Here is a 14,088-nt window from a genome sequence, read left to right as displayed (position 1 = left end):
ACAGCCCACCCAACCACCCAGTCACCAGAGCCACCCACAAGCCAACTGGCTCCGTGATTTAATTTGCACAGTGCAGTCATCAAGGCAGCATGTCCTTCTCAATGGAATAATCTCTGGTTCCATGGAATCTTCCGCATTGGAATGCTGCGGAACAAAAATGATTTAAACATTCAGCTTGCTAGCATTCAATGTACCTGCGGCTTGGCTCTAGCACATGGGTCTTCATCCTGTGGCTCTCCAGCTGCTGTGAAACTACACATCCCAGCATGCCCTGCCACAGTTTTGCTATTAAGGTATGCTAAAACTGAGGCAGGGCATGCTGGTATATGTAGTTCCACAGCAGCTGGAGGGTCGCAGGTTGAAGACCCATATTCTAGCATGCCTGTTCTATGATGCATGTTCCGTGATGTCACAATCAGCTTGGAATGGGGTGTCTATCATGCATTTGCTGACAGCCACTTGAGGGAGACACACATCAGGAGATGCAGCATATCGGAGGTCTTCGATGCCTTTCCAGCAAATGCACACCACCAGCTGCTGGTCTGGACACAAAACAATGCCCACAATTGAAGGCTCAAAATGCCCAACTACAGGATTAATGTAAGTAGTGAATTTAGGAATGAATTTAGAAGTAGAAAATTAAGTTAGTTCACAAGTACATTCAAATTCAGATCTAAAGTCTAGGTAGGCCTCACGTCCTGGCAGCCCCCAGCATTTAAAAATGCCTTGATTAGAGGTAGGGAATTAAATGTAGATAAGAAGTAGACACAAAATAAGACTCCACAGAGCAATTATCAGGTGTCTTTATCAATTGTTGCATTTAAAAAAATCAAGCAATTAGGGAACACAATGTTGCGACAATGTAACCCTATTTGCAAAATAGTACTAAATAAGTTTGTCGATGTAAGACATTTGCAAAGGCGCAAACAAAACACGCTGGAAAATGCAACTGAATCTGTTTTTGGAGGTTTGAATAGATGCAGGATCAAGTAGCTCAATGGGTAAGGTATTTGATTAGAATTCAACAGGTTATAGGTTTGAATCCTGGGTATGATAGTTTGAGGTGTTATTTAATAAAGTATGTTTATATATTAGTCACACATGGCTTACTTGTACAAATGGCATGTCACCAGTTAGTGCTGACTGCTGATATGCCATTTGCACAAACACGCCATGTGTGACTGTATATGCATTTAAGGAGGGCACCCCGGCAATACCACAAACCATTGAGTGTCAAGTATACTAGATATATCTTCATATCTCATGTGCTTTCTCTGAGACCAATCTTGTTATGCCCCTTCCCCACAAGGCATGCGCCTTTTGTCCATATTACAAAAATGGGGAGGGGGGGGGCATATAATTATCTGTCACAGGGCACCAAAAAGTCTAGTTATGGCTCTGGTATGCATTATGTAATCTGGCAGACCATATCTCCAACACTGGCTGGTTGGAATAGAAATCCGGTTATCTATGTGAGCAAATGACCATCAACGATTTACTCTCAAACACTAGAAAATGGACAAAAATGGTCCCCTAAACAAATTGGTTAAATTTTGGGTTTAACCAATTTGTGTAATGACCATTTTTGACCACTTTTCTAGTGTTTGGGAGCAAATGGTTAATTGACATTTGCTCCTATACATTACCAGATTTTCATTCCATCCATCCAGACTGGATAGATAGCCTGACAGATAATTGTGTAGTGTACGCCCAGGATAACTGTCAGTTGTGCTTTCTTTTATGACGGCACATAAATGGGTGGGCAGATCCAGAGCAAGCACTGCCCACTCATGCATAGTTGTCAACTGATGTGAAGTTCCAGGGGGCAATCTCAGTTATAAAGAAAAGTATCTGGAAATTGTCCCTAGTTTATAAAAAAAATAAAAAAAAATTGATCAACTCCATTTATTTAGTATGATATCCCAGGTGATAGGATGCCGGCAGTCAGAACAACATACTTTATTAAATAACACATCTCAAACTACCATACCCAGGATTCAAACCTATAACCTGTTGAATTCTAATCAAACACCCTACCTATTGAGCTATTTGATCCTGCATAAAAATTGTGAACATTATATGAAGCTATTGGTACTTTGAAAAAAAAAGTATCAGCATTACAACGCAGCAGATCCATGCAGTTTGCAGCCACACACTACATGTATCTGCTCAGCCACAATGCTGATTATTTCTTCACAAAGTACAAGGTAAGCTCCAAACAGAATTCTCTAGCTTAGAATTATGCCAAACCTAGAAGTCGGGCCCCCCACCCTGGGATCCCCCAGAGGGAGGCCTGCACCGTCATGCGGCAGGCTTGTCCGTTTTGGAAGCAGGCTGATGGGCAGCCCAGGCTTGCTTCAGTCTGGGCTTGGCAGGTCTGGAAGCATGAGCTTGCTTTGGGTATGCCTGACCTTGGGTACGCTTTACCTTGAGGATGAAAGGGCCAAGGGAAAGTACTTTTAGCCTTCTGCGTGGTAGGAGTCATACTAGGTAGGCAAGCTGTTTTAGCAGTAGCCAGATCAGCTACAATCTTATTGAGGTCTTCTCCAAAGAGAGTGTCTCCCTTGAAAGGAAGCACCTCCAGGGTTTTCTTGGAATCCATATCCACCGACCAGGATCTCAACCAGCTGTATAAAGTATTACCTTGGAACTGGCTCTCCACTCCCCATTATCTGGTTATCATGGCTTCCTCCGCCAGTGTCCAGACTCGCTTGCTGAAGCTCGGCCACTTCTTCCTAGCAGCAGGCTCCTGGATCACTGGGCAGCAGAGGTGCTTGGGAGCCGGAAGGGGGCGGAGCAATCAGGCAGGCAGTTGCAGTGCTGCCCAGCTATCTGTGGTGTGAGAAGAAGCAGGGGCACCCCACCGCTGGCAGTGCTGCAGCTAGCGGTGGTGGCAGCGGCGAGGCTGCTGGGCTGGGTCTTGAAAAAGGTGGAAAGAAGGGTGTTACGGCATGGAATGTACAAACTGCGAGACCCTGCTGGTAGCGCCTTTGTCTATTTAGTAGGAAGGGCACGTAACAGCCGGAGGGCAATGGAGGAAGCCCCTTTAGGGCTGGAGCCCGGCGGCAACTGACTCCGTTGTCTCTGGCAGTTCCGCCCCTGGACTAGAGGAATGGTCAAGAACATGGCAACATTTAATGCCAAAAAATGCAAAATCATACACGTCTCAAAAATACAAAGGCTAACTATAATATTAAGGGCATTATAATGGCAAGAGGAAAGCTATCTAAGTATTACTATTTCAGGTGAGCAATGTAACAAAGCAATAGGAAAGGCAAGTCAGATGCTTAGGTAAAGAACCAGTAGCAGAAAAAAGTAATACAGGTTGAGTATCCCATATCCAAATATTCCGAAATACGGAATATTCCGAAATACGGACTTTTTTGAGTGAGACTGAGATAGTGAAACCTTTGTTTTTTGATGGCTCAGTGTACACAAACTTTGTTTAATACTCAAAGTTATTAAAAATATTGTATTAAATGAACTTCAGACTGTGTGTATAAGGTGTATATGACACATAAATGAATTCTGTGAATGTACACACACTTTGTTTAATGCACAAAGTTATAAAAAATATTGGCTAAAATTACCTTCAGGCTGTGTATATATGGTATATATGAAACATAAATGCATTCTGTGCTTAGATTTAGGTCCCATCACCATAATATCTCGTTATGGTATGCAATTATTCCAAAATACAGAAAAATCCGATATCCAAAATTCCTCTGGTCCCAAGCATTTTGGATAAGGGATACTCAACCTGTAATGCCACTGTATAGGTCCTTGGTACAGCCACATTTAGAATCCTGTGTTCAGTTCCAGAAGCCATATCTCAAGTCCTGTTGGAGAAAGAGCACTATATAAATAAATAGTATCAAAATTTGTTTCACGGCACCCCTAGGCCAAAGTTTTTTTTATTGAGAAATTCAGAAAAAAATATAAAATTAAGTAAATTGTGTCTATAGCATGTCATCCTCAGGTTCAGTTATGTTGTGAGGGAATGGTTTTGCCAATTTAATAAAGTATAAATAATTTTAATTGGTCCTGGACCACCAAACTATGCTACCAGTGCAAGAACCCCAGTTTGGAAACTACTGCCATAAAATAAACCTTTTTTGTTTTTTTTAAACTACATGTAATACACCTTAGATCTCAGTTCCTAAAAGGTTTTAAACCCTTGCATACAGTAAACTACACATATTTAAAAATCCTACACCGGGCACAAGTGCTCACGGGCCAATTTCATGGCAGTCTCGGATAGAAGGGCATTGTGGATTCACCAAGGGAATGCTGATGCTGACTCCAAGAAGCCTCTTCAAGATCGCAGGAGCAGAGTCCTCTGCTTCTGCCAAATCCACTGCATGACGCTGGGGCTCTCTTGCAGGAGCCCACACCAGTGGGGGGCACCAGGGGCGGAACTACTGGCAGGGCAGGCAGTGCATTGCACTGGTGCCCCACCGCACTCAAGGGCCCACAGCCGCCGGCATTACAATGAGTCACAATGACTCATTGTATTATGCCGCAGCCGCACACCAGCGCTCCCGTCAGGTCTGCGTCCTGCGACTCCCGCCGCCCGCCCGTCGTAACGAACAGATCAGGCCAGGGCACTACGGGCAGCAGCCGCAGCACCAGACACGCTGCCGCCTCTGTAACACACGAAGAGGGAGGAGGGTCGCTTGGAGATGAGAGGAGCAGCGGCACGGGCGGGAGGAGGAGGAGGAGGGAGGTGAAGGAAGGAGCCGCAGCAGCGCTTTGTTACTGGTGGAGGCGCTGCTGCTGCTGCCCCTCTGCTTCACTATAGGCTGTCTTCCGAGAACAGCCTATAGTGAAGCAGAGGGGCAGCAGCAGCAGCGCCTCCACCAATAAGACAGCGCTGCTGCGGCTCCCTCCTCCACCTCCCTCCTCCTCCTTCTCTACTGCCCGGGAATCGTCAAGCTGCACGAGAAGCCTGAGCCAGCGGAGAGGGTAAGTATAATTCTTCTTTCTTTCTTTCTTTCTTTCTTTCTTTCTTTCTTTCTTTCTTTCTTTCTTTCTTTCTTTCTTTCTTTCGTCTCTTTCTTTCTTTGTTGGGACTGCCTGCCGCTATGTGTAAAAAGGGGGAATCTGCCTGCCGCTATGTGTAAAAAGGGGGAATCTGCCTGCCGCTATGTGTAAAAAGGGGGAATCTGCCTGCCGCTATGTGTAAAAAGGGGGAATCTGCCTGCAGCTATGTGTAAAAGGGGGGAATCTGCCTGCAGCTATGTGTTAAAAGGGGGAATCTGCCTGCAGCTATGTGTAAAAAGGGGGACTACCTGCCGCAATGTGTAAAAAGGGGGAATCTGCCTGCCGCTATGTGTAAAAAGGGGGAATCTGCCTGCAGCTATGTGTAAAAAGGGGGACTGCCTGCCGCAATGTGTAAAAAGGGGGAATCTGCCTGCCGCAATGTGTAAAAAGGGGGAAGCTGCTTGCCGCAATGTGTAAAAAGGGGGAATCTGCTTGCCGCAATGTGTAACAAGGGGGAATCTGCCTGCCGTAATGTGTAACAAGGGGGATGCTGTCTGCCGTAATGTGTAACAAGGGCACGCTGTCTGCCATAATGTGTAACAAGGGCAAGCTGTCTGCTGTAATGTGTAACAAGGGCAAGCTGTCTGCTGTAATGTGTAAAAAGTGTACGATGTCTGCCATTATGTGTAACAAGGGCAGGCTGACTGCTGTTATGTGAAAAAAGTGTACGCTGTCTGCCGCTATGTTTAACAAGGGCAGGCTGTCTGCCGTTATGTGTAAAAAGTGTACGCTGTCTGCCGCTATGTTTAACAAGGGCAGGCTGTCTGCCGTTATGTGAAAAAAATGTACGCTGTCTGCCGCTATGTGTAACAAGGGCACGCTGTCTGCCGTTGTGTAAAAAAGGGGGATGCTGTCTGCCGTAATGTGTAAAAAGGGGACGCTGTCTGCTGTAATGTGTAAAAAGAGGACGCTGTCTGCTGTAATGTGTAAAAAGAGGAATCTGTCCGCCGTAAGGTGTAAAAGGGTCTCTACCTGGTGTAGTGGTGCTACTGTGCGGCGTAATTTGAATAATGGAGACTACTGTGCACCGTTTTATGAATTGGTATTATTTTGTGGCCACACCCCTTAACCACGAAGCCACGCCACTATGTTTTTTTGCGCGCGCCTACGGCGCGCACTGCCCCTGTTTTGCATGCAGGGGTGGGGCTCCAATGCCGTTTCTTGCACACACTGCTAAAATGTCTAGTTACGGCACTGTTGCTAAGTATCCACTTCCCTGAGCAGGCCCCCCTAACCAGATCCTCTTCAGGGGTGAGGGGGTGGACTTGGATGGGAAGGGATGGGGGGGGGGCCCAAGCCATTTTGTCGCACATGGGCCCACTGCTCGCTAGTTCCACCACTGGGGGGCACGTCTAAAACTCTTCAGTCAGTTCTGGATTCATTCGGACCTGGACTCGTGGGTTTTACAAATAGTGTCCCAAGGGTACAAACTGGGGTTTCAAGAAGTTCCCCCTCACCGATTGTTCAAATCAGCCTTAGTCAGCAGGGAGAAGGTTTTTATTCAAGCCTCTTCGTGGTCCCGAAGCCGGACGGCTCAGTCAGACCAATCTTAAATCTGAAATCCCTTAATTTCTACCTAAAGAAATTCAATTTCAAGATGGAATCTCTCAGGGTAGTGATCTCCAGTCCGGGGGATAAAGGAGATTTCCTGGTTTTGGTAGACATAAAGGATGCCTACTTACATGTTCCCATTTAGCCACTGCATCAAGCTACCTGAGGTTTGCAATTCAGGATTGTCATTATCAATTTCAGACGTTGCCGTTTGGTCTGTCCACGGCTCCGAGGATTTTCACCAGGGTGATGGCGGAAATGATGGTTCTCCTTCGCAAGCAAGGAGTCACAATTATCCCGTACTTGGATGATCTCCTGATAAAGGCGAGATCCAGGTACCAGTTGGTGCAAAACATCTACTCTCCCTGACAGTTCTTTAACAACATGGTTGGCTCCTAAACTTGCCAAAATTGCAGTTGGTCCTAATGACGCCGTTGTTGTTTTTGGGAGTGATACTGGACACAGAAGAGGTTTTCTTCTAGTGGAATGGCTCTGGAGATCCAGAGTCTGGTCAAACAAATTCTGAAACCAGCAAGAGTGTTAATCCATCAATGCATTCGGTTGCTGGGGAAGATGGTTGCGGCCTACGAGGCCATTCAGTTTGGCAGGCTCCATGCCAGAGTGTTCCAGTGGGACCTGTTGGACAAGTGGTCCGGATCCCACCTACACATGCACCGGAGGATAATCCTGTCTTCCAAGACCAGAATCTCACTCCATTGGTGGCTGCACAGTTCTCACCACCTAGAGGGGCGATGGTTTGGGATCCAGGACGGGATCCTAGGGACCACGGATGCAACCCTCCGAGGCTGGGGAGCGGTCACACAGGGGGAAAACATCCAAGGAAGATGGTCAAGTCAGGAAAGTTGTCTCCACATAAATGTTCTGGAGTTAAGGGCCATTTAATAACTGCAGACACAGTACGCACTGGGACGGGTGCCCAGCATCCTCTACGGACTAAGAGAAAAGGATTTACCAGTAGGTATTAAAATCCTATTTTCTCTAAAGTCCTAGAGGATGCTGGGGACTCCGTAAGGACCATGGGGATAGACGGGCTCCGCAGGAGACATGGGCACTTTAAGAAAGACTTTAGTTCTGGGTGTGCACTGGCTCCTCCCTCTATGCCCCTCCTCCAGACCTCAGTTTGATACTGTGCCCAGTGGAGACTGGGTGCTTTTCAGGAGCTCTCCTGAGCTTTCTGACAGAAAGTATTTTGTTAGGTTTTTAATTTTCAGGGAGCACTGCTGGCAACAGACTCCCTCATCGAGGGACTGAGGGGAGAGAAGCAGCCCTACTCTCTGAGTTGCAAGGTCCTGCTTCTTAGGCTACTGGACACCATTAGCTCCAGAGGGATTGGTACGCAGGATCTCACCCTCGCCGTCCGTCCCAGAGCCGCGCCTCCGTCCCCCTCGCAGAGCCGGAAGATAGAAGCCGGGTGAGTATGAGAAGAAAAGAAGACTTCAGAGGCGGCAGAAGACTTCATGATCTTCACTGAGGTAACGCACAGCACTGCAGCTGTGTGCCTTTGCTCCCATACACCTCACATACTCCGGTCACTGTAAGGGTGCAGGGCGCAGGGGGGGCGCCCTGGGCAGCAATATAAACCTCTTTCGCAAAAATATAACATATATACAGCTGGGCACTGTATATATGTATGAGCCCCCACCAATTTTACAGTTTAAGCGGGACAGAAGCCCGCCTCCGAGGGGGCGGGGCTTCTCCCTCAGCACTCACCAGCGCCATTTTTTCTCCACAGCACCGCTGAGAGGAAGCTCCCCGGACTCTACCCTGCTTATACCACGTTAGACAAGAGGGTTGAAAAGAGGGGGGGGGGCACATAATTCGCAAATTACATACAGCAGCACTACTGGGCAAACATTAAGTTACTGTTTTATTCCTGGGTTATATAGCGCTGGGGTGTGTGCTGGCATACTCCCTCTCTGTCTCTCCAAAGGGCCTTGTGGGGAAACTGTCTTCAGAAAAAGCATTCCCTGTGTGTGTGGTGTGTCGGTACACGTGTGTCGACATGTCTGAGGAAGAAGGCTATATTAGAGAGGAGCGGGAGCAAATGAATGTGGTGTCTCCGCCGACAGCTGATTGGATGGATATGTGGAATGTTTTAAATGCTAGTGTAAACTCATTGCACAAAAGATTAGACAAGGCAGAAGCTTTGGGACAGTCAGGGTCTCAACCCATGCCTGATCCTATGTTGCAGGGACTGTCAGGGTCTCATAAGCGCCCACTATCCCAGTTTGTTGACACAGATACCGACACGGATTCTGACTCCAGTGTCGATTACGATGATGCAAAGTTACAGCCAAAATTGGCAAAATCCATTCGATTTATGATTATGGCAATAAAAAATGTTTTGCACATCACAGAGTAACCCCCTGTCGCTGACAAGAGGGTACATATGTACAAGGGAAAGAAGCCTGAGGTAACCTTTCCCCCCTCACACGAGCTGAACGAGTTATGTGAAAAAGCTTGGAAATCTCCAGATAAAAGACTGCAGATTTCCAAAAGGATTCTTATGGCGTATCCTTTCCCATCAACGGATAGGTTACGATGGGAATCCTCCCCTAGGGTGGACAAAGCATTAACACGCTTATCCAAGAAGGTAGCCCTCCCGTCCCAGGATACGGCTACCCTCAAAGAGTGTGCTGACCGCAAACAGGAGATTACCCTGAAGTCCATTTATACACATTCAGGTACCTTACTCAGACCGGCAATTGCGTCGACCTGGGTGTGTAGTGCTGTAGCGGCATGGACAAATGCCTTATCTGAGGGGATGGATAGCCTAGACAAGGATACTATTTTATTGACCCTGGGGCATATAAGAGATGCTGTCCTATATATGTGTGTATGCAAACTACCGGTGGTGCTGCAGGGCCCACACCCTTTTACTTGTCTTGTAGATCAGCTCTGAAGCTGTTACAGTGCCCAGCTGCTGCAAGAAATCAGCTTGAATGCTTCAGGGGCTTGGGCATGGCCAACATGAGCCCCACACCGAAGGAGGGTGGGGGTGTTTAATGCAAACTTGGGGTTATCCAAGCGCCGCAAAAGACCGCCATGCCCCACATGCCCCTTTTCTCTTTTCATATACAGATGAGGGTTCCAGCCAACTTTGGCCCACTGCTTGGATGACATCACTGAATGCAAATCCGTCTGCTGCAGACCTTCCCCCAGGAATGCTTGCAATAGTTGTTGCATATGGTTTAATGTCTGAGGGTGCTTCAGTATTAGGCAGCCTTACGCCCTCCCATGTTCATCTGAAAAGATGTGGTCTCCCTGCAGTTGTTGTCCCCAGACGAGAGTTCCCTTGTGTTCCTCAGTTAAATCTCCTTAACTTGACGAGGGTGTGCCCGAGCAGCCGCCCTCCCCAGCCCTTTCCCAACACATACTTATCTTGCATATGAGATCTCTTGATCATGAAGATAGTTCTCACAGGTTGAGGTTCATCCTGGCCCCGCTCCCCGCTGGAGAGCGCTGATGGGGACAGCAGCGGGCTTCAGCAGCAGGGTGAGTATGTGTGGCCAGAGACCTCCCTTCCCATGTGCAGGCCTGCAGAGTGTGCCGCGCAGGATGGGGCATGTGACACTCTCCCTCCCTGGGGCTCTTCCAGATGTAGCTCCTCAGCAGTATTTTTCCCGGGCTGCGCAGCGCTCTCCCCGACTGGCATCCGCCCTGGAACACTGCCTTCCTCAACGCAACATCAGCAGGGGGCCCGGGCCTCATCACCATCCCAGGTCTTTCTCATGTATGTATCATGTATGTGTGTGTGATATATGTATGAATCATATATGTTTGTGATATATATATATATATATATATAGGTAAGCAGGGTCGACGGCACTCCCAAGTCCCCTACACGATGGTATCAATAGTTGTAATGCCGGTGCCCTCCCCGGGATATACAGTGTACCTGTATCCAATAGTATAGAGTATGATTGCGGGCGGCACTCTCGGCGTGAATGAAGACAGACACGTAAGTCTTTAAGTCATCAACGTTTCAATGTCCAGAGTGACATTTTCGTCAGGATAAAGTTACAAACAAGCATTACTCACCATTTTATCTCCGTCTGGTGGTCCGAGGCGCCATCAGCCGTCGCGTCCCGTTCCGTGCAACAATGACGTCATCACGAGGTGCCGGCATCGGCGTCAAGGAACACCTGGACCGGAGCACATATAAAAACACCTGAAATAAGTGCAAAACGAAGCAAGTGAAAATAAATAACAAAACAATATAGAGACTATTAACAATGCAACATTAGGGTCTAATTTATAATAATGTATCACTCATGCAGTCATATTGTAACTTGTAACCGCTAGACAGAAGTTAATTATTGTGCCGTTAATGCACAAAATATTAAATATAGATTAGACCGTTAATGTGCTAGAAGAGTCAGTGTATTACTACACTATGTGAATGAACAACTATATTATGCATAGGAAGATGTAACAAGTCAGAATAACAAAATAATTCAAATAAAGGCTGACAAGCCAAGCTGTTCATTTAATCCACGTGGAGATAATGTGTCTAGTACAAAAATCCACTTGGCTTCTGCCTTTAATAGTAACTGAGATCGATCACCCCCCCGTATAAGTGGGGGAATGTGATCAATTATGCGATGTCTCATAGCAGCTACTGAGTGTTTGGCATGCAAGAAGTGTCTGGCAACTGGCTGATCACTTTTGCCAGTATTGATGGCTGCTCTGATCGATGCTCTGTGGCCAGCCATACGCTCCTTAAACATGCAATCTGTTTTCCCCACATAGTGGAGACCGCAGGGACAGCTTAACAAATAAACTACAAAGCGTGTAGTACAGGTTACTCGGTGACGGAGTTTGTATTTTTTGCCTGTGTAAGGATGACAAAAAGTGTCACCCGTTAACATATGGCTGCAAGTAGTGCAGCCAAGGCATTTATAACACCCTGGACAAGAGGATTTAAGGAATGTAGTGGTACTCTTTTTAGGTTTACTTTCAACGTTTGTTTTTACCAAAAAATCCCGTATGTTTTTGCCCCTCCGATATGCCGGCATAATACGGGTTGAGGATGATATTCCTATTTTTTTATCTGTTTGGATAATAGGCCAGAATTTTTTAGTGATTTTGTTAATGATGGGGCTTTGGGTGCAAAATTGATTAACCCATATTAATTTATCATGAGTGTCTGGTTTTTTATTAGACACTAACGTTTTACTTCTGGGAATTTTAAGTACTTTATTTTTGATAGCTGTGAGCTCAAGTTGGTTGTAGCCCCGTTGTGTGAACTTGGTAATCAAATTGTCACATGCACCTTCTAGCTTTGATTCATCACTAATGATGCGCTTAAGGCGCAGCATCTGGGAATATGGGAGACCTCTCCGTAGAGGTACAGGGTGATGGCTAGAAGCCTGTAAAAGGTTATTTCTGTCCGTGCTTTTTGTGAACAAAGATGTAACAATTTTACCTTCATTAACAGAAATCTGTACGTCAAGAAAGTTGATACTTTGTTCATGTATAAGAAAAGTGAATTTGACGGGGGACGTGGAAGAATTGTGTGTATTTAAGGTACACTCTAATAATTCACGTGACCCCGTCCACAAGAGAAACAGGTCGTCAATAAATCTCAATTATAGCAAGATGTATGGTTTAGTGGCCTCATTGGAAAGGAACAGTTCATCCTCAACTCGCAGCATATAACTGTTTGCGAATGAGGGCGAGACGTTACTCCCCATTGAGCACCCCGCTAGCTGTAAATAATAATTTTTGTTAAATAAAAAATAATTTCTCTGCAGAGTTAATTGTAATAGCTGCAAAAACAATTCAATGGTAGGACCACTGTAAGAAGGATTATTACGTATCAATAATTCAACAGCATGCAATCCTTCTGCGTGCGGAATGCACGTGTATAAGTTCTTAACATCAATTGTTGCTAATAAGCAATTGTCTGGAATAGATGGAATAGCCGACAGTTTGTTCAACAAATCTGTGGTGTCCTTCAGGCAATGTCCAATGGATTGGATGCACGGCTGCAGATGATGATCTAAAAATATAGATAATTTTTGAAATAATGAATCTCTGGCCGAAATTATTGGACGGCCAGGGGGAGAACGACTATCCTTGTGAATCTTGGGTACTGAGTATAGAATTGGTACCACTGGAAATTTTGTCATAAGCGCCTCTGTTTGATTAGTTGTTAAATGTCCATCTTTGGCAGCTAGGGAAAGAACATTGTCCAATTCCTTTTTAAAGGTTACAGTGGGATCCGAGGGCAATTTGCGATATGTAGCGTTATCAGATAGCTGGCGGTCCAATTCGCTAATATAGTCGTGGACATTTTGCACTACAATGGCACCGCCCTTATCGGCCGGGCGGATAACCACGTCCTCATATTTACTGAGGTCATTAAGTGCCTGCCATTCTGCTTTAGATAAATTGGAATGTGTAAATTTATTTTGCTGTATGGCCTCATGGACTTGATGGTCAACAGTCCGCGTATAAGCTTTAATTGACTGGTTCTGGGATATAGGGTCAAATTTTGATTTGATCCTAAGGCCAGGTGGTAATGCCATATTGCTGGGTGGTATGGAAGAATGTTGGAAAAAATATTCTTTCAACCGTAGTTGACGTTCCAATTTGTACTGCTCAACCTTCCAATTAAATGGGTCCAGTTTGTTTGTAGGGACAAAATTGAGTCCCTTTGATAAGACTTGTAGTTCAGTTGGTGTAAATGAGCGATCCGATAAGTTAAATATCATCTCCGTTTGGAGTATGTTGTTCGCCTTCCTCTCCATCCTTTTGTGTTGCCCACCTCTCCTCGTGTATTCGCGCCTCGGTTTGCTAGTTGTGCTCGAGTGCGGACTCCTAAAGGGGGACGACCTTGGCTGGAATTCGGGGTGTCAATTTCACTAGCAGTGGCTGTTCCTTCAGTCGAAGAGTCCGAGTCAAGGTGATGCACATTAAATCTGTTAAAAGGACGTCTTCGCGTGGATCGTTTAGTAGAGGGGGTGCCAGATATCCAAGGATAGACCTGTCTTTTGATATAGTCGTTATTGACTATATCTAATTTGTTACGTTTATATGAAATGAGGTCTTTTTGATATTTGTCAAGTTGAAGAGTTAGTTTGTCGTACCAATTAGTGGTGGTGTCAGATAATAAAGTTGGTTTATGCGTGGTCTCAAAGGTCTCAATTTGTGCACGTGTGGCATCAAGTTCCCTTGTAACTTCTTCAATGACCAGAAGAATTAGGTCAAGGGAGCACTTGTTTAATATGGAGACCCATTTTTTGCAAAAAGCCACGTTGAATCTTCCAATTGTTGGGACATTTTTTATACGAAATCCCCTTGGTATTTTACCTTGTCGATGGTAATCAGAGAGGGTGACTCCATGATAGTAGAAGTCTTTTTCTCTGCGCTTCAGCTTAAATAGTTCGCGAAACAAATGGATATTATCTGGTCTTCCGCCCGTAGCTGCTAAGTCTTCCTTGAAGCGTATATTAGTTGCGTCAATGT

Source organism: Pseudophryne corroboree, chromosome 3 (genome assembly GCF_028390025.1).
Source record: "Pseudophryne corroboree isolate aPseCor3 chromosome 3, aPseCor3.hap2, whole genome shotgun sequence".
NCBI lineage: Eukaryota > Metazoa > Chordata > Amphibia > Anura > Myobatrachidae > Pseudophryne > Pseudophryne corroboree.
The sequence above is the reverse complement of the archived record's forward strand: the minus strand, read 5'-3'. Positions refer to the sequence as shown.